We start from the raw sequence: 20,799 nt of genomic DNA, 5'->3' as shown, positions 1-20,799 counted from the left end.
CTGGTGGGTCAGTTCAGTAGTTTGGTTTTAATTCTTCTCAGAGAAAAGAACAGGCAAGAATATTTTCAGTTCCTAAAATTTATGATAGCTAGTTAGCTAGATACGAGTAATATCTAGATAGATACAGACGAAAAGAAAGTTTTGTTTACTCTTTTTAAAATTGGTACAATAGATTCCACTGTGTTGTCTGAAAAAAAAAACAGCTAGTATTTTGATTGATTTAAGAATTGGAGTATTGTACCAAGTTCTACAAAATAGCCATGGCTTAGTTAAAAGGGAGGAGAATTTTCATATAAACTCAGCTACTTCATTTTGTAAAGCTGATAAACTGAGTTTCCTAGTGGCAGCATGTTTGTTGCAGCTGTCATGTTCTGTATGTTGACCAGTCAGTGTGCCAACCAATGCTATAGCAATGCCAGAAATTATAAAGTCTAAATCTTGGTATAATTTGGCTCCATATCATCAGATTCAACAAAATCCAGTAAGAGACAGTAAACCAATTGAACTAATCTAAAAACAGAGATGGAATGAAATACAGTTTAGTAAATGGAGAGATTTACTATGTTCCCAATTAGAAACCACAAAAGGTCAAAAAAAAAAATTGCTTTTTTTTTATGTAAAGTGAAAAGGCCTGGGAGCTGCAACTTAAGCAGAAGGTCAAACTAGTACCTGCAACACAAATGTGATGAGCTTGTTGACAAAGGGAATGAGTCTATTGGAAAAGATAATTTAACTGGTTTGGTTTCACACATAGGTTCATTACTTAATAAAGTTCCAGCCTAGTAGCCACTAAGTTGAGGAAAAGGGACATAGATTCAGCTTTGAGGCCTGTAAGTAAAGTATTATTATCTTCAGCCTTACAAACTATATGCAGAGAGTACTAAGTGGTGAGATTATCTGGAATAAAATAAACTGGGATCCTTATAAGTTTTTGCTAAAACAGCACTACCAAAAACCCCAAAACCTATCTGCACATATTAAATTCTTAAGAGAATGCTTAGAATGCCCAAGTTTAATCTTTAAGATCTCAATTACTAAAGCTGTGCAGACTCTAAAAATGATGTCCTTTTTCTACCCACCTCATGGTCATGAAAGATAATGAGTAAAGAGTAGCTTTCTCGATAGTAATGCTATGCAAGAAGCATGTTTCACTGCAAGAGTATGGGACTGAAATTTTACCTATGAGAGATATTACCTAGAATATTTTCTCTTTTCCTCTTTCCTAACTTGGATATTTGACCCCTAGTATTCTATTACATCTTCACAGCATGTATTACATATAGATTATTGTGTATACTAGTGACAAATAACTTGGTTTTTAAAATACAAGATCAGCAGTCCCCAGATTTGAACTTGACTGAAAAAACTGAACATCACTCAGATATCCTTGACCTTGACTATGGAGTCAAATATTGAACTTGATAGAAAAATTATGTTTATCTTTCTTAGAAAGGCAGTGAGTGTGTGTCATGCATAGAAAAAAAAATGGTATAAATTTTGTGGAAACTGAAGGGGTGGACTCTGAGAAAAACAAAACTGTCAATATCTATTTTTATTCTTTAATAATATAACTTTTTATTCAGAGTGGCAATGCGTCCAGCTCTAACACAACATTTCTCAGCTTCTTTGATGTGGAAACATGACTATATTCTGATAAGTAATGTGTAAGAGGTAATGGTAGGTGGAAATTCTCACCAGGACCTTGCTCAGCTGGAAAGTGAGTCGCTATTGCCCTCCTCTCTTTCCTCTTTTCTCTTATCTCAACACAAATGTTTCCCAAAACTTCTGTGGCATAGTTCATTTTCTTTCTTTTCTTTCTCTTGAGAATGAAATGCAGAGGAAAAAGAAAAAGCCCACATTCACAATGACTTCATGGGAATTATAAAGTGGTCTTAGATCACTTACATCTGGACTTTTTGTTATGTGTGAGATAAACCAGAGTCATATTTAAAAAATTATATTTTTCCATTTGTTTGTGTCCTCTCTTATTTCCTTGAGCAGTGGTTTGTAGTTCTCCTTGAAGAGGTCCTTCACATCCCTTGTAAGTTGTATTTGACTCTCTTTGTAGCAATTGTGAATGTTAGTTCACTCAGGATTTGGCTCTCTATTATTGGTGTATAGGAATACTTGTGATTTTTGCACATTGATTTTGTATCCTGAGACTTTGCTGAAGTTTCTTAACAACTTAAGGAGAGTTTGGGCTGAGACAATGGACTTTTCTAAATGTACAATCATGTCATCTGCAAAGACAGACAATTTGACTTCCTCTCTTCCTGTTTGAATACTAATTATTTATTTCTCTTGCCTGAATGCTGTGGCCAGAACTTCCAATATTATATTGAGTAGGGGAGTGGTGAGAGAGGGCATCCGTGTCTTCTGCCAGTTTTCAAAGGGAATGCTTCCAGCTGTTGCCCATTCAGTATGATATTGGCTGTGGGTTTGTCATAAATAGCTCTTATTATTTTGAGATATGTTCCATCAATACCTAGTTTATAGATAGTTTTTAGCATGAATGGATGTGGAATTTTTTGAAGGTCTTTTCTGCATCTATTGAGATAATCATGTGGTTTTTGTCATTGGTTCTGTTAATGTAATTAATTACGTTTATTGATTTGCATATGTTGAATCAGCCTTCCTAAGGATGAAGCCGATTTGATCTTGGTGGATAAGCTTTTTGATATGCTGCTAGATTCAGTTTGCCAGTATTTTATTGAGGATTTCTGCATTGATGTTCATCCATGCTCATGGATAGAAAGAATGAATATCATAAAAATGCCCATACTGCCCAAAGTAATGTATAGATTCGATGCTATCTCCTTCAAGTTACCATTGCCTTTCTTCACAGAATTAGAAAAAATAAAATAAAACTACTTTACATTTAATATGGAACCAAAAATAGCCCGTATAGACAAGATAATCGTAAGCAAAAAGAACAAAGCTGAAGGCATCGTGCTACCAGACTTCAAACTATAATACAAGGCTACAGTAACCAAAAGAGCATGGTACTGGTACCAGAACAGATATATAGACCAATGGAAAAGAGCAGAGGCCTCAGAAATAATGCCACACATCTACAACCATCTGATCTTTGACACACTTGTCAAAAACAAGCAATGGGAAAAGGATTCCCTATTAAGCAAATGGTGCTGGGAAAACTGGCTAGCCACATGCAGAAAGCTGAAACTGGACCCCTTACACTCTGTACACAAATTAACTCAAGTTGCATTAAAAACTTAAACATAAGACATAAAACCATAAAAACCTTAGAAGAAAACCTAGGCAATACCATTCCAGACATAGGCATGGGAAGAGATTTCATGACTAAAACACAGAAACTAACAGCAACAAAAGCCAAAATTGACAAATGGGATCTAATTAAACTAAAGAGCTTCTGCACAGCAGACGAAACTATCATCAGAGTGAACAGGCAACCTACAGAATGGGAGAAAACTTTTGCAATCTATCCATCTGACAAAGGGCTAATATCCAGAATCTACAAGGAACTTAAATAAATTTACAAGAAAAAACAAAACAAACAATCCCCCATAAAGTGGTCAAAGGATATGAACAGACACTTCTCAAAAGAAGACATTTATGTGGCCAACAAATATATTTTAAAAAGCTCATCATCACTGGTCGTTAGAGAAATGCAAATCAAAATCACAATGAGATACCACCTCATGCCAGTTAAAATGGCAATCATTAAAAAGTCAGGAAACAACAGATGCTGGAGAGGATATGAAGGAATAGGAATGCTTTTACATTTCTGATGGGAGTGTAAATTAGTTTAACCATTGTAGATGACAGTGTGGCGATTCATCAAGGACCTAGTACCAGAAATACTGTTTGACCCAGTAATCCCATTAGTGGGTATATACCCAAAGGCTTATAAATCATTCTACTATAAAGGACATGCACACCTATGTTTAGCATTATTCACAATAGCAATGAGTTGGAACCAACAAAAATGCCCATCGATGGTAGACTGGATAAAGAAAATGTGGGACATATACACCATGGAATACTATGGAGCTATAAAAAAGGGTAAGTTCATGCCCTTTGTAGAGACATGGATGAAGGTGGAAACCATCATTCTCAGCAAACTAACAGGACCAGAAAACTAAACAGCACACGTTCTCACTCAAGTGGGAGCTGAACAATGAGAACACATGGACACAAGAAGGATAATATCACACACTGGGGCCTGTCAGGGGCTAGGGGGCTAGGGGAGGGATTGCACAAGGAGATTGCACTAGGGATTGCATCTACCTAATGTAGATAACGGGTAGATGAATGCAGCAAACCACCATGGCACATGTATACATATGTAACAAATCTGCACGTTCTGAACGTGTACTTCACAACTTAAAGAATAATAATAATAATAATAATAATAATAATAATAATGAGATTATATCCAGACACCATTACCCAAAATGAAATTCTGTCCTAACTGATAGAAGCTGCAAACACTAGATTTATAAATGAGATGATTTCAGCTAGAACTAAGAGAAATACTTTTGCAAAAGACAGAATACTTAGCTATAAGGTAAATAAAGTCCCACTGAGGTGGTAAAATTTGAGCTGAGTAGCAACTAAGGAGGATGATATGTGAAGATCTCCGAAGGAAAAAAAAAATGCAGGCAGAGGAAAATGCAAGAGCAAAGAGCTTGAGTCAGGAAGCATTTGCAAATAATTGAAAGGCCAGAGGAACAGGAAGATATGTGTTATGGGAGAGTAGCAGAGAATTATATGAGAAAGACTGGCAGTTGGCTAACCATGAAGAATTATAAAATTTTATATTATTTTCAAGAGAGATTTGAAGCCATGGGGGTAGTTTCAGTAAAGTGATGGCATAATTAATTTATAATTATCACTTTCACTGCTCTGTAAAAAATGAATTTTAGGTGCTTAACAGTTGAAACACATAGACAAATAAAAATTATTATAGGACTCTAGGAGAGAAATGAGAGTAGTTTGTTTTAATGATAGAAATAATGGAAATGGTAAAAATGCTCAAGTCAGGATACATTGTGTGATGAGAGGTACATACTCTGGTAATTTGATGGGAGGATGGAGTATTTGTGAGGGGATGAAAAGAACAAGGTTATTGTATTTGTTATTGTGTTGATGGTAGCTTTGGTGATGGTAAGGATGATGAGTTAATGGTCCCAGTGACATATACTGGATTTGAATATTATTATAATAGAATCTATTGGAATTTTAAAAATAAACCTAAAAAAAAAAAAAACCAACAAGGTATACAAGAAAACATAAAACTTGCTAATTGTAAATATGTGAATACCTCCAGATAAACACTACTAAATAAAGAGCAACAATGTCTTTTCATTCTCATGAATCTACATACCTGAATTATGCACTATTCTGACTTCTCTCACCATACATTCGCTTTACATTTTTTGAATTTATAGGTAATATGAATTATCTGACACGCATTATTTTTAGGGGTACTTGATCATTTTGGTAAACATTATGTTTACAAAATTTATCCAGTTTTATGACAAACAGTAGTTTGTTCCCATTACTGTTTGATATTTCATTGTATTAATACCAAATTTTATTTATCCATTCTATTTTTTTTTTAATATTTGGACTGTTTCAATTTCCATTTTAATATAATTGTGTGTGTCTTTTGATGTATAAGGTATGCATTTCTTTGGAGTATAGACATAGATTTAAAATTTCTGAATAATAGAAAGTGCATGTTTTCATCTTTAGTAATTCAAATTTTTTTTTCTTATTATTATATTGTATGACTCCTAGTGGCTTATGAGAGTTACTGTTGCTTCATGTCCATGTCAACAGTTGGTATTATGAGTTGTTACTTTTAGACGTTGTGGTAGGTGTTTAGTGTTATCTTTTCATAATTTTAATTTGTATTTTCTGTCTTTTTTTTTTTTTTGGCACATTCAGCAAGCACATATTTATTGAGAATGAGTGAGGAAGGTCTGAAAGCGTATGGTGTGATCAGATAGATGGCTGAGGGCCCTAGATTTCCTTGTAGGTTTGCTTTCACGTGGAGCTGGGTTTGGGGCTCAGGGTCATCAGATTCCAAAGCCATGCTCTGACTCCTATACTGTGTTACCTGTTCAAAATAAATGAAGATAGGCGGTTAATTGATGTATTACGCAGGGCCATGAAGATTTGTAAAGAAGTTCCTACTATAAACAATGAGGTTGTGAAGATTTTAGAAGCTTTTTGCCTATTTAAACATCCTTCTGCTGTTTAAATTTTGCACATTTTTACGTTAGGTTATCTTTTTCTAATCTGTTTAATGTGGGTCATGAGTCCTTTGTTATATAAATCGAGATCTATAATCCAGATCTATATTATTTTTTCTTTCTATAAATCTACGTATAATCCATGGCTTGCTTTTTCAATATTTGACGATGTCTTTTTGTGACTAAAAAGCCTTAAACTTAATATAGAACAGTGTATCAGTGTTAAAAGGTATGATTAGAGTTTTATATCTTGTTCTAAAAAACTTTGCCTATCTTAGATCGTGAAGATATTCTCCTCTATTTTCTTCTAAATAACTTCGTTTTATACACTGAAATTTATTCTTATGCATGTTTTGATGCATAAGATATATAATGCATATATATGTATAAAATCTATAATTTACTCAAAATCGTTTGTTTCCTCACTAAAATGGTGTTTCAGTGTTGTCATTAATTTAGTAGTGCTAATTTTTAAGTTCTATTTCTATACTTAATTCTGTGTCTTTGGTCTACTTTCTATGCTTGTACAAATTTCTAATTTATTACAATTCTGTAACAAATATTTATATCTGGTATTGTATATCACCTAAGTTCCTTCTTTGCATTCAAAATTGTCTTCACTATCTTGGCTGTTTACTTTTACTTATAAATTCTAAAATCATACTGTCAATTTTTTACTAAAATATTCAAATGACTATAAGTTTTTCTATTTCTTCTTTAAGTTTTGTCAATTTTGTTTAATTTTATTATATACATATATTATTCATATTATATTATGGATTACATGTTTATTTTTTATAAACTATTTGACCACCATAAAATATATTTATTTCTAGTAATTGTTTGTCTTGTTTTCTTTTCTTTGTATATTCATGGTATATCTTCTTTGTCATTTTTTCTTCATATTGTCTGTGTTCTCATATAGATTTACATCTCATTAAATCATATTTGAGGATTTTGCTTTTTAATTTCATTTGACAATTTTTGACTATTAATTAGATTAGCTTACTTTAATGTAATTACTAAAATACCCGGAGTAAACCTTAACATTTTGCTTTTTATTTCCTGCTTATTTCACCTATTCTATGTTTATCTCTTATTCCCTATATTATTTTGGATTAGACAAAATATTTGAAATATTATTCAGTTTTTCTCTTTGTTAAATTCTTAGTTAAATAAGATTAAAGAATTATTATTTGATTTAATGGAGTCTACCATAAATGATTAATTTTATTATACTCTATCTTAGATAAACCAGAACCATAGAACACTTTAACTCCATCCATCACATTGTATCATTGTATGACTCATATTACAGATTTAATCATGTGCCTATTAGTGATGCACATGATGTAATTATGTGTTTGGTCAAATGCAATTTAGATTTACCTATATATCTAACCTTTTGATTGCTGGTAATTCCTTTCTGTCTTTCTGTACTTCCATATGGGATCATTTTTTTTTCCACCTGACAATCTTACTTCTTCAACTGCAGGTCTGCCAAAAATGAATTACCTTAATTTTTGGTTTGTACGTATTTTTGTTTTACTTTTCAGTATATTTTCACTGAACATGGCTGGATGATCTTTTTTTTAAGCATGTAAAGATATGAATCCATGGTCTTTTGTCTTCCATTGTTTCAATAGAGAGTAATAGAGTAGGTCTTACTTTTTGTTGCCAACATGTCTCTTTGACTGATACTAAAAATGTACCTTGAAATGTGAAGTTTAATGATATATTTCATATTTTTTGAATATTTTTGGTTATGATATCTTCAAAAGTATCTTTTGCTGTATTTCTTCCTCTCCCTCTCTTGCAGAACTTCAATTTCATAACATTTTATTATGTATTTTTCCTCATACATTTTACATGCTCTTTGATATATTTTATATATTTTTCCATCTATTTTTCCTTGTGTACTTTGGCATCGATATTAAACTATTTTTCAGTTCATTAATTATGTATTTAACTGTGTCCAATCTGCTATAACGTCCATTTGTCATATTCTTTATCTTAATTCTCATAATTTCCTGTCTCAAAATTTCATTATGACTTTTAAAAACGTTCTAGTTCTACTTAATCATCTTATCAAAGTTTTGGAACTTATTACTCACAAATATTTTAGAAGTTCTGTAATATAAGACTAATGTTTGGAGCTCATTTGTACATATTTGTATGTTATTATGGTTATCTCTTAATTTTAATTTTTTAAAAATATGGATTTCACATATGAAAATTTGAAGAGGATCTGGATAATTAATTAGCACAGAGAATATAAACTTTGTGTTCTGGCAGGCATATTGATTTTGAGATTTCTCAATTCCGTCAGTGACAGAGTTTACTACAGGATACTTTCAAAGTCTGTGAAGCATAATAAATCTCTATTTAGTCCCCAACCCTAAGGCGTAGCCTTTTAAGCTTTCCATATGGAATCTTAATATGTTCACCAGAAATCCTTCTTGGTAGGCATTAAACTACATTTTCCCCCCAGTTTTATTTAGGACTGATGAAAGCTCTGCTGAGATTATTATAAACCAATTTTTTATTGGCTTTTTAGCCCCTTTTATATTACAGGTGAAATACCTCAAATATCTAAAGTAGAAAAACTGGTGCAGATTTTCATCCTGTCTTCAGTACTACTTTTCTCTCCAAAATGTTGACTTAGTGTTTGTTGGCCTGGTACTTGTTACCTTCAAATTTTGTCTCCTCAGATTTATGACATAATTAAAAATTATTCTGGCTATTCTGGCTCTTAATGGGTACCCTTCTTCAGCCTCCAGCACCGAGAATGTAGAACTTGGAAAAGTATCTTGCAGCATGGGGATCTCACGTCAGTGAACTGTCATTTTCTTCCCCAAAATATTAACACACAATGTCATGGCTGACTCTGATGCGATCTATTTCCTAGAATATATATGTTGCTGCTGTTGTTTGTTGTTATCTAGCTTTTGTAGTTTTTCTTGATACGGGTTAATCTGGTAAAAGTTTCACCATCATAAGCATGACTCCTGGGGTTTTGTCTTTAGTAACTAGTTAGTTGTGCCATTTATTAAAATGTGACATGTTCATGCAGAAACACATACGAGGGTGACAGAAATACATGATTCTGTCTTGGGTGTGTGAAGTATGAAATGCCTTTAATACACACAAGTGGATATGATCAGTCAATAATTGCATGTTTAAATCTGGTTTATTCCTGAATTCAACAATCAATGTCAATTATATACCAGATACTATTCTCATGGGCCAGTAATAAAGACACATGTGATTTAAAAATACATTAAAAGATAGTTAAATGATGTAAAAATAACTGTATATTTTATAAATTATGTTTTCACATGTTTTGCATAACATATAAAATCTGCTATAATGTTTTTTCATAATTTATAATTTTCTTACTGAATATTTCTTATAATTATTTCTTATGTGATGTTTTATAGTTTCATAACACTTTTTGTTTCTCTGAAACTTCCTTAATATATAATAACACATTTAATATTATATAGTTAGATTAAATAATTGCTTCCAATAAGGCTTTGAAAGCCTTTTTGAGAAACTTTATGAAAAATGTATTGATAGAATAATTGGGGTCTTGTATTTGCTTGTTCAATTATACCTCTCCGCTACATCCTGTCCTGCTTAGCATAAAGTGTGGCTCTGCCATGAATCCTAATGAATTACATGACTTCCTCTACCTTTTCCAACAACTCTGTAAGGAAGTTATTACATTTATATCTGTATATTTTTAAAAAATTGAAGCATACAGGTTTAAAACTTTGGCGATTTCTTAATTTTTAATACATGCAAAAGACCACACACAGAGAGCCGGGACATGGTATGTGGAACAGGGAGAAGTAGAACCAGAGTTCGACTGTCACCTGCATAAACATTAGAAATAAATGAAAATTTTACTGATGTTCAGAGAAATTCATACTATGACTTTTGTTTCCTAGATTTCATCAAGTATCCTTAAGTATTAGAAAATACACACTTGTAATATTCATTAATAATTTTTAAATATCTCAAAATCTGTTATTTATTTTTCACTCACACTGTATTTTTCCAATACTAATGCATTAGCTGCTTTATTAGTCCTTCTAATTTTTTTTTTAACTCATCACTCACGCTGCATCAGATATTATAATAAAATTATATATGGTCATGTAAATTAAGTATGTTATGGGTTGAATGTTTGTTTTTCCCTAAAATTCATAGATCGAAGCCCTAACCTCCAATGTGATGATATTTAGAGATAGGACTTTTGGGCTTATTAGGTTTAGATGAGATTATTAGGGTTAGGTGATTAGGATTAGGCGATCAGTATTAGCTGAAAATGGGGGGGGCTTATGATGGAATTAGTGCCTTATAAAATGACATTGGAGAGCTAGCTTTCACTGTCTCCACGATATAAGATAGAGCAAGAAGGCAACAGTCTGTAAGTCAGCACGTGGACCCTTTCCAGAACTTTACAATGCTCGCATCATAATCTCAGACTTCCCAATGCCCAGACCAATGAGAAGTATATTTCTGTTGTTAACACCTCCCAGTGTGTAGCAGGCCAAGCCAAATACTATGCTACTTATAGTAAATATGCATTATAAATACATACCTGTACAAAATCTCTGAATGCCAGGCCAACAGAGGACCCCTAAGAAGCATAGAGCAGTGGTTCTTAACAATTAAAGTACGTGAGAATCACCTGGAGGATTTAATAAATTACAGATTGATGGCTCACCTCAAGATTTTTATTTAGTACACCTAGTATATTTTTGAGAATTCACATTTTTGCAGAATTTCCAGGTGTTGATACTATTGTTGGTCTGTGGACTTTATTCTGAAACCAATGCTCTAGAACAGGTGTCAAAATATATTTTTTAAAAATATCTGTTATTTTAAAACCTGTCAAGCATTCAAGTTTGCCTTAGCTAGCTTTGTAATTTAAAGTGGTTTGCCAGAATATGTTCCTAAACATTCTGTAATACTTTAAACATTTATCTTGTGGCAAAATAAGTCACTTTTAAATAGAAACAAAAGGATGATGAGGCTTCTAAAAAGACTGAAAATATTCAGTTTAATATTTTAACTCTCTCATACATAAAAAAAGTGTGCTGATAATAGAGCTTTATCTCCTGCTAACTTCACTCCTAGAAATATAGACTAGAAAAACAAGAATGCATGCCTGATTTTGATGCGTAAGTGTCTTTTTCGTCTTGTAAGAATTTATTTATATAGGCATTTGAATTTTGGATTAAATGTTTTGTTTCTTTCCCTTTGAGAATTCAAGATATTATGAACACTTGAGGTTTTTGAGAATTTGTTGAATGAGAGATAAATGTGTATACTTCCCTTTAGAGCTATCACTAAATATATGACCAAACCACCAAATAAGATTTTCTCTGAATTTATTAGACATTCTGTATAAGGAAAAAAACTGCTCAAATTAAAATATGTTTGAAATTTTTATATGAATGAGACTCCAAACATACTTCTTAGAGAAAGTGCTACTGATAAAAATTTAACATAAAATGTTAACAAATATGTGAAAGATAGGATATATCTATTTGCCTCCTTCTGTAAACGGCTTGAAACACACATTTGCTCACACATAATACACGTTTTCATTGTAAAAAATTATCATTACAAAATGATAAAGAAAAATAAAAACATAAAGAAAAAGTGAGCATAGTTTATAAATAGAGTAGGCAAAAGAAAAGTAAATGGTCAATATATAAGGAAAAAAACATATTTCCACACTATTTTCGAAAGGGAAAGCTCACAAAATGCCTTTGATTGTGCATGAAATACAATGATGACTAATTTTCCTTCCTTTCAAATCTTCAACAATTGAAAACAGAAGTATTGATGACATCGAGTTCTACTGACAGAGCAGGTAATAAAACATTTTCAAAGAGTAATCTGGAAATATTTATTTAAATTACATATAAATGCTGTGTCATTTATTCCTACTTCAAACTTTTGGAAGCCTAGCTTAAAACAATACAAGCACAAGTTAAATCAATACTTGCATGCAGACATTCATGAAAGTTAATTCGTAAAAGAAAAAATAAGTGGAGAAACTAGAAACAACTTGAATGTCCATTAAATTGGAAAGATTGAATATTATGATGTAGCTGATAGATATTATACAGCTATTGAATATAGCTATATATGTTATATCCCTATCACATACACAAATACATGTTTGCACATAAATAACAAGAGGGGTGGGGGGATGAAATAATTGTTAGCTATTCTTCAAATCTCCAAAACTGTCAGTTACGCTATTTCACCTCCTATATACCTCCTCCAACACTTTATGTATTGTTAAATTTTCTGAACATTATATTCCAGACACCATTTTAACAGAACTCACATTCTTCTTTCATCTTTTTCATATTTTATTATTTAGCTCATTCATGGATTTTTCATCTTAATACTAATTGTATTAATTTTCATGCTTTCTTCCATGAAAATAGTTTCTAAATTGCTTCTCTCTTACAGCATTCCAATCTTGCTTCATGGATATCAAATCCAGCTGTTCTATTGATTCATCTTGATCCTCCTTTTTTTTTTGGATTTCTAAAAATGTCTAGTAATTTTTTTAATGTTTCTTCATATTTGCAAATAAAACAAGCCCTGGTTTATTTAGATAGCTGTAGGAGGTTTTGTTTTTGTTTTCTGTACAGTCTTCTGCCACTATTGGGCAATGCCTATGGTAAAATATGGATGAGAGGACCAGAGTTACAGACATGTGGCTTCATCAGAGAATAAGTGGAAACTCTGGAACTTCCTGCAATGTTAAAAGAACTTTTCTCTAATAATTGTGAATTATATTATATTTTCTGTTAAGCAAAGTTGTATTGCCTTACCTTGCCTTTCTTTCAGCCCATCTTTTTTGGAGGGCCATTACATTGAAATTGACTCCCTTAACTACTCGGATAATTTTCAGATGCTCATGTCCTATGTTTCTTACTAGTTAACGAGCCCTCATTTAGTACACTTTTAGTTCTCCTTATGAAGAACCTTACTTATCTCTGGTAAATTTTTTCTGCTTTCATTTCTTCACCAATGTGATTTCACAAGTAGTTGAACAGCCTGAAATGTATTTTAAAATTTCAACTATTTATGGATCTTCCAGTGTTTAGCTCTTTGACTGGATATTCTCCATGTTTGTTTTAAGCTGATGATGCCATTCTAGACCCATTCATTAGCCAACTCTGCCTTCTCTACAAATTATAATGTTCATTCTGAGGAGTTCCACTTTACCTGTTTATTACACAACACTGTCCAATTCTCATTCTTTCTGGCTTCTAACTTTGCTTACTCCTCTGTTAATAGCCTTACTCTTATATTGCAGGGCACAGTTTTGTATTATTGTAATCTCGACCATGATTCAGAGTCTTTTTATTCAGTTTCTCTATGTGAAATGCTACTGATTGCCTTTGAACACAGAATCTGGGTGCCATCCACTTGTGGTTGATGTTTTGTGGAAATTAGCCACTGTCTTGCAAGCCGAAACTGTTCAGTGGTATTGATTACACCACTCTGAGTAGGCCTGTTCTGTGTAAATACAATTCTTTATTCTCCAACAATGCCTTGAGGCATGATATTTGCCAAAACAATATTTATCCACTGACACTTCATTTTAATGGCAAGGTTGGGAAATATATTTTTCACACCATTTTTTTTATAAGTGCTCGCTTCACTTAGCAAATCCTTAAAGTATGATTCAACTTTTATTGGTTTTCCTTTGTCAGTGCACAATTCTAAAATTTGGTGCCAGTATTGAAAGGATTCCTAATCCTACCTGCAAGTCAAGAATCACTGAGCATTTCAATTTCACTAGAGAAGTAATAGGCTCAAGGAGTTTGCAGGTAGAGAGATAGTATCACAGAAAACTCACAAAGATGGTATAGTTATTGACAGCTCTGAAGATCCTAAGGGACAGCAGACTCTTAAAAGGGAAATTTGCTAAGGGAATTGATAAAGTACACGTTTGATTTGTGAAGTGAAGAAAAATATCTCTACCAAAATAAAATCAGTGTAAATCAGAGAAAAGAACTGGACACAAGAGCTAAAAACTACTCAAAATATTGTGAATGTAATTAGATTTATTGCATGCATGTACATTCAGAGATAGACACAATTAACCTTATTTGTTCTGTGATTTCTATCTTGCAGTTTGAAATCTGTACCTTTTGTGAGTAATTTTTTTAAAAGCATAATCAGATTAAATAGGTATTGTCAGTGATTGCTGCCAGCTGGACTTTAGTATGCACCGTTCTTAATTTAAGAATGATTAACTTCCACTCCATAATTTCATTGTTTAACATTTGCCAATTAATTCCCCCACACTGACTAACAAACAAGCCTCTCTGCTTTTAAAGCTTTTTGCCTTGATTTTTTTCACTGCTTTATGTGGTTGATGTGATCCTAGCCACAAGAAAATGAGAGCAGGGCAGGTGATATGCTCTGTGAGAATTTGCAAATTATCCAAATGTGGCCCTGAATTCCTGCCCATTCAGAGAGTGTTGGGATGATTATTTTTGGTGATGGTAAAACTGCAGTGGCATATAAAATTGTATGCATAAGAGTTTAATCATTTCATAATGTACCTGAATTATCTTTAATGATGATTTTTTTTCCTCCCCAGAAACTGATGGCTTTAGGTAAAAAGCCTTAGCTTGGCACAAAAGTCACTTTGAAGCACTTTGGACTGCTTCCCAGATCTGCTATGCCTCATTTTTTGCTATATAGTGACATCAACATTTCATATTTCAATATTTATTTTAAAGAAAAGGTACTTTTCAAAGCTAAATAAACAATGATATCATTAAATTGGCAAAATTGAAAGAATAACAGAAACATCTTCATATGCATTATGTCCTTTTAAAAGTGGAATAGACTAGCAAAAAATGACTTTATTAATCAAATGTAGTTTATAAAATTGTTGACACATAAAATACTCCCCTCAAGCTGGAAAATATGCCTGTTGTTACTTTTCATTTTTCAAATGTGACTTATTAAATATCACAAAATTGGGTGCATCTCATATTTCTTAAAAATGCTTTGCACTTACAACTTGAGGAAATATTCTTTGTGGAAAGCTTATGCAACAAATTTTGGTTGGGTGACTGGAAATTGGACACATACATTGACAGAACAAACTGGTAAATATATTCCTTACATGATGTTAGATTTATTACAAGTAATTAAACTTTTTTGTTAGTGTTTTATATAAATTATATAGGCAAGTAAATTTTGAAAATGTAAAGATAGAATACAATTTTTTCAAGCTTCATCTATTTTAAGGGCTTTTTTTGTGTCTGTGGTAAATTGAGCAAATCAGAAAATACTTAAATATTCACTTCATGCAAACTTGGGGTTCATAGTGCTCTGCTGGTTGTTATGAGAACTAACAAGAAGCACAGTGCATATTCCTTATTAAGAAGTAAAAGAGAGGGGGCGGAGCAAGATGGCCGAATAGGAACAGCTTCAGTCTCCAACTCCCAGCGCGAGTGACACAGAAGACCAGTGATTTCTGCATTTTCAACTGAGGTACTGGGGACAGCTCACTAGGGAGTGCCGGACAATCGGTGCTGGTCAGCTGCTGCAGCCCGACCAGCGAGAGCTGAAGCAGGGCGAGGCATCGCCTCACCTGGGAAGTGCAAGGGGGAAGGGAATCCCTTTTCCTAGCCAGGGGAAGTGAGACACACAACACCTGGAAAATCGGGTAACTCCCACCCCAATACCGCGCTTTAAGCAAGGGGCACACCAGAAGAATATATCCCTCACCTGGCCGGGAGAGTCCACGCCCACGGAGCCTCCCTCATTGTTAACACAGCAGTCTGTGGCCATCTAACTGCCAGGAAGCAGCGAGGCTGGGGGAGGGGCGCCCGCCATTGCTGAGGCTTAAGTAGGTAAACAAAGCCTCTGGGAAGATGGAACTGGGTGGAGCTCACAGCAGCTCAAGGAAACCTGCCTGTCTCTATAGACTCCACCTCTGGGGGCAGGGCTCAGCTAAAAAACAACAGGGGAAACAGCAGAGGCCTGAGCAGATGTGAACGACTCTGTCTGACAGCTTTGAAGAGAGCAGTGGATCTCCCAACACGGAGGTTGAGATCTGAGAACGGACAGACTGCCTGCTCAAGTGGGTCACTGACCACTGAGTAGCCTCACTGGGAGACATCCCCCACTAGGGGCAATCTGACACCCCACACCTCACAGGGTGGAGTACACCCCTGAGAGGAAGCTTCTAAAGTAAGAATCAGACAGGTACACTCGCTGTTCAGCAATATTTTATCTTCTGCAACCTCTGCTGCTGATACCCAGGCAAACAGCGTCTGGAGTGGACCTCAAGCAATCTCCAACAGACCTATAGCTTAGGGTCCTGACTGTCAGAAGGAAAACTATCAAACAGGAAGGACACCTATACCAAATCCCCATCAGTACGTCACCATCATCAAAGACCAGAGACAGATAAAACCACAAAGATGGGGAAAAAGCAGGGCAGAAAAGCTGGAAATTCAAAAAATAAGTGCGCATCTCCCCCTGCAAAGGAGCGAAGCCCATCACCAGCAATGGATCGAAGCTCGTCAGAGAATGACTTTGATGAGATGAGAGAAGAACGCTTCAGTCCATCAAACTTCTCAGAGCTAAAGGAGGAATTACCTACCCAGCGCAAAGAAACTAAAAATCTTGAAAAAGGAGTGGAAGAATTGACAGCTAGACTAATTAATGCAGAGAAGGTCATAAACGAAATGACAGAGATGAAAACCATGACACGAGAAATATGTGACAAATGCACAAGCTTCAGTAACTGACTCGATCAACTGGAAGAAAGAGTATCAGCGATTGAGGATCCAATGAATGAAATGAAGTGAGAAGAGAAACCAAAAGAAAAAAGAAGAAAAAGAAATGAACAAAGCCTGCAAGAAGTATGGGATTATGTAAAAAGACCAAATCTACGTCTGATTGGGGTGCCTGAAAGTGAGGGGGAAAATGGAACCAAGTTGGAAAACACTCTTCAGGATATCATCCAGGAGAACTTCCCCAACCTAGTAGGGCAGGCCAACATTCAAATTCAGAAAATACAGAGAACACCACAAAAATACTCCTCGTGAAGAGCAACTCCAAGATATATAATTGCCAGATTCACTAAAGTTGAAATGAAGGAAAAAATCTTAAGGGCAGCCAGAGAGAAAGGTCGGGTTACCCACAAAGGGAAGCCCATCAGACTAACAGCAGATCTCTCCGCAGAAACTCTACAAGCCAGAAGAGAGTGGGGGCCAATATTCAACGTTCTTAAAGAAAAGAATTTTCAACCCAGAATTTCATATCCAGCCAAACTAAGTTTCATAAGAGAGGGAGAAATAAAATCCTTTACAGAGAAGCAAATGCTTAGAGATTTTGTCACCACCAGGCCTGCCTTACAAGAGACCCTGAAGGAAGCCCTAAACATGGAAAGGAACAACCGGTACCAGCCATTGCAAAAACATGCCAAAATGTAAAGACCATCGAGGCTAGGAAGAAACTGCATCAACTAACGAGCAAAATAACCAGTTAATATCATAATGGCAGGATCAAGTTCACACATAACAATATTAACCTTAAATGTAAATGGACTAAATGCTCCAATTAAAAGACACAGACTGGCAAACTGGATAAAGAGTCAAGACCCATCAGTCTGCTGTATTCAGGAGACCCATCTCACATGCAGAGACATACATAGACTCAAAATAAAGGGATGGAGAAAGATCTACCAAGCAAATGGAGAACAAAAAAAAAGAAGGGGTTGCAATCCTAGTCTCTGATAAAATAGACTTTAAACCATCAAAGATCAAAAGAGACAAAGAAGGCCATTACATAATGGTAAAGGGGTCAATTCAACAGGAAGAGCTAACTCTCCTAAATATATATGCACCCAATACAGGAGCACCCAGATTCATAAAGCAAGTCCTTACAGACTTACAAAGAGACTTAGACTCCCATACAATAATAATGGGAGACTTCAACACTCCACTGTCAACATTAGACACATCAACGACACAGAAAGTTAACAAGGATATCCAGGAATTGAACTCATCTCTGCACCAAGCGGACCTAATAGACATCTATAGAACTCTCCACCCCAAATCAACAGAATATACATTTTTCTCAGCACCACATTGCACTTATTCCAAAATTGACCACATAATTGGAAGTAAAGCACTCCTCAGCAAATGTAAAAGAACAGAAATTATAACAAACTATCTCTCAGACCACAGTGCAATCAAACTAGAACTCAGGACTAAGAAACTCACTCAAAACCGCTCAACTACATGGAAAATGAACAACCTGCTCCTGAATGACTACTGGGTACATAACGAAATGAAGGCAGAAATAAAGATGTTCTTTGAAACCAATGAGAACAAAGATACAACATACCAGAATCTCTGGGACACATTTAAAGCAGTGTGTAGAGGGAAATTTATAGCACTAAATGCCCACAAGGGAAAGCAGGAAAGATCTAAAATTGACACTCTAACATCACAATTAAAAGAACTAGAGAGGCAAGAGCAAACACATTCAAAAGCTAGCAGAAGGCAAGAAATAACTAAGATCAGAGCAGAACTGAAGGAGATAGAGACACAAAAAACCCTCCAAAAAATCAATGAATCCAGGAGTTGGTTTTTTGAAAAGATCAACAAAATTGACAGACCGCTAGCAAGACTAATAAAGAAGAAAAGAGAGAGGAATCAAATAGACGCAATAAAAAATGATAAAGGGGATATCACCACCGACCCCACAGAAATACAAACTACCATCAGAGAATACTATAAACAACTCTATGCAATTCAACTAGAAAATCTAGAAGAAATGGATAATTTCCTGGACACTTACACTCTCCCAAGACTAAACCAGGAAGAAGTTGAATCCCTGAATAGACCAATAGCAGGCTCTGAAATTGAGGCAATAATTAATAGCCTACCCACCAAAAAAAGTCCAGGGCCAGATGGATTCACAGCTGAATTCTACCAGAGGTACAAGGAGGAGCTGGTACCATTCCTTCTGAAACTATTCCAATCAATAGAAAAAGAGGGAATCCTCCCTAACTCATTTTATGAGGCCAACATCATCCTGATACCAAAGCCTGGCAGAGACACAACAAAAAAAGAGAATTTTAGACCAATATCCCTGATGAACATCGATGCAAAAATCCTCAATAAAATACTGGCAAACCGGATTCAGCAGCACATCAAAAAGCTTATCCACCATGATCAAGTGGGCTTCATCCCTGCGATGCAAGACTGGTTCAACATTCGCAAATCAATAAACATAATCCAGCATATAAACAGAACCAAAGTCAAGAACCAGATGATTATCTCAATAGATGCAGAAAAGGCCTTTGACAAAATTCAACAGCCCTTCATGCTAAAAACGCTCAATAAATTCAGTATTGATGGAACGTACCTCAAAATAATAAGAGCTATTTATGACAAACCCACAGCCAATATCATACTGAATGAGCAAAAACTGGAAAAATTCCCTTTGAAAACTGGTACAAGACAGGGATGCCCTCTCTCACCACTCCTATTCAACATAGTGTTGGAAGTTCTGGCTAGGGCAATCAGGCAAGAGAAAGAAATCAAGGGTATTCAGTTAGGAGAAAAAGAAGTCAAATTGTCCCTGTTTGCAGATGACATGATTGTATATTTAGAAAACCCCATTGTCTCAGCCCAAAATCTCCTTAAGCTGATAAGCAACTTCAGCAAAGTCTCAGGATACAAAATTAATGTGCAAAAATCACAAGCATTCTTATACACCAGTACAGACAAGCAGAGAGCCAAATCAGGAATGAACTTCCATTCACAATTGCTTCAAAGAGAATAAAATACCTAGGAATCCAACTTACAAGGGATGTCAAGGACCTCTTCAAGGAGAACTACAAACCACTGCTCAGTGAAATAAAAGAGGACACAAACAAATGGAAGAACATACCATGCTCATGGATAGGAAGAATCAATATTGTGAAAATGGCCATACTGCCCAAGGTTATTTATAGATTCAATGCCATCCCCATCAAGCTACCAATGACTTTCTTCACAGAATTGGAAAAAACTGCTTTAAAGTTCATATGGAACCAAAAAAGAGCCCGCATTGCCAAGACAATCCTAAGTCAGAAGGACAAAGCTGGAGGCGTCACGCTACCTGACTTCAAACTATACTACAAGGCTACAGTAACCAAAACAGCATGGTACTGCTACCAAAACAGAGGTATAGACCAATGGAACAGAACAGAGTCCTCAGAAATAATACCACACATCTACAGCCATCTGATCTTTGACAAACCTGAGAGAAACAAGAAATGGGGAAAGGATTCCCTATTTAATAAATGGTGCTGGGAAAATTGGCTAGCCATAAGTAGAAAGCTGAAACTGGATCCTTTCCTTACTCCTTATACGAAGATTAATTCAAGATGGATTCGAGACTTAAATGTTAGCCCTAATACCATAAAAACCCTAGAAGAAAACCTAGGTAGTACCATTCAGGACATAGGCATGGGCAAGGACTTCAT

The sequence above is a fragment of the Rhinopithecus roxellana genome, chromosome 4 (assembly GCF_007565055.1).
Source record: "Rhinopithecus roxellana isolate Shanxi Qingling chromosome 4, ASM756505v1, whole genome shotgun sequence".
NCBI lineage: Eukaryota > Metazoa > Chordata > Mammalia > Primates > Cercopithecidae > Rhinopithecus > Rhinopithecus roxellana.
This window is presented reverse-complemented; position numbering follows the sequence as displayed.